Source organism: Palaemon carinicauda, chromosome 19 (genome assembly GCF_036898095.1).
Source record: "Palaemon carinicauda isolate YSFRI2023 chromosome 19, ASM3689809v2, whole genome shotgun sequence".
NCBI classification, from domain to species: Eukaryota; Metazoa; Arthropoda; class Malacostraca; order Decapoda; family Palaemonidae; genus Palaemon; species Palaemon carinicauda.
Window position 1 is genome coordinate 70,693,822 of NC_090743.1, and position 1,172 is coordinate 70,694,993.

At 39.6% G+C, this 1,172-nt stretch overlaps 1 pseudogene; it reads right to left on the reverse strand.

Annotated features, from left to right (window-relative positions):
• Window positions 1-463, reverse strand: part of LOC137659060 (endochitinase-like) — a 7,240-nt pseudogene extending 6,777 nt beyond the window's left edge.
• Window positions 464-1,172: the final 709 nt, after the last annotated feature.

Below are 1,172 nucleotides of genomic sequence, written 5' to 3' on the forward strand. Positions count from 1 at the left end.
AAGTAATTGTTTAGTAGCTACATTCCACTTGATAAGGTTATAGAAGGCTCTTTAGCTATGGTAAGTAGCTCTTCTAGGAGAAGGCCACTCCAAAATTAAACCATTGTTCTCTTGGGCAGTGCTATAGCCTCTGTACCATGGCCATCTACTGTCTCGGGTTAGAGTTCTCTTGCATTAGGGTACACCCAAGCACACTATTCTATCTGTTTCCTTATTTCCTCTCATCACAGAGCTATTTTCTCTGTTGGAGCCCTTGGGCTTATAGTATCCTGTTTTTTCCAACTAAGGATGTAGCTTATCTAGTAATGATAATAATGATAATCCAGAGAGCCTTTGCTCAGATGGAATATCGAAATTGAATCCTATATCGACTTGGGTTGTATAACGACTTACCTCGAGGGATATCAGAGATGGATCTGGGAATGAAAACCCAAACCAGGAGGAAACAAACTATTCTTCTCATTGCTGTGAGGATCTCGGTCACCATGAAACAACATACAGGTGTTAATTTTTACCTTTAAGTCTTTCATTTTTTCTATCCAAAAAGAAAGAAAGATAAAGCTATTTTTCCCACGTAGCCTAAGTCCCATTGAGATTTTTTTTTATCATTCCTAATGCTTTTGTCAACAATAGATAATAAGAGATGATTTTCCCTTAGAGGTTAAAAGCCAATCATGATTGGCAGAGCCTAGGGACAGTGACATTGCCCTATCTAGCAGGACAATGCCCTAGAGACTGACCATCTATACATATGATCCGCCCCCTTTCCACCCAAGCTAGGACCAAGGCAATGGCAGATAGACCTATAGGCTCCCCCAAACCTCCCCTTCCTTACCTTATAAGGATGGTGAAGTTTCAGCGACCAAAGAAACTAAAGAGTTTGAGCGGGGCTCGAACCCCAGTCTGGCGTCCACCAGTCAGGGACGTTACCACATCGGCTACCACAACGTTCATCAGAAACATTTTGATAGTTTAAGCAACACTTTTTCGAATATCAATGATCTTCAAGACATTGTGTGAAGATTTTTTTTTCCAAAGTAAAAATATTATTCAAGGCATAAAAAATTACGTATTCTGAGCCATCATAAATGATAGAACTGATCTTTTTAACATTTATATTCGTAGGAAGCTTTGGAATCCCAAATCAGGTGTCACACGATCGTACATAAATT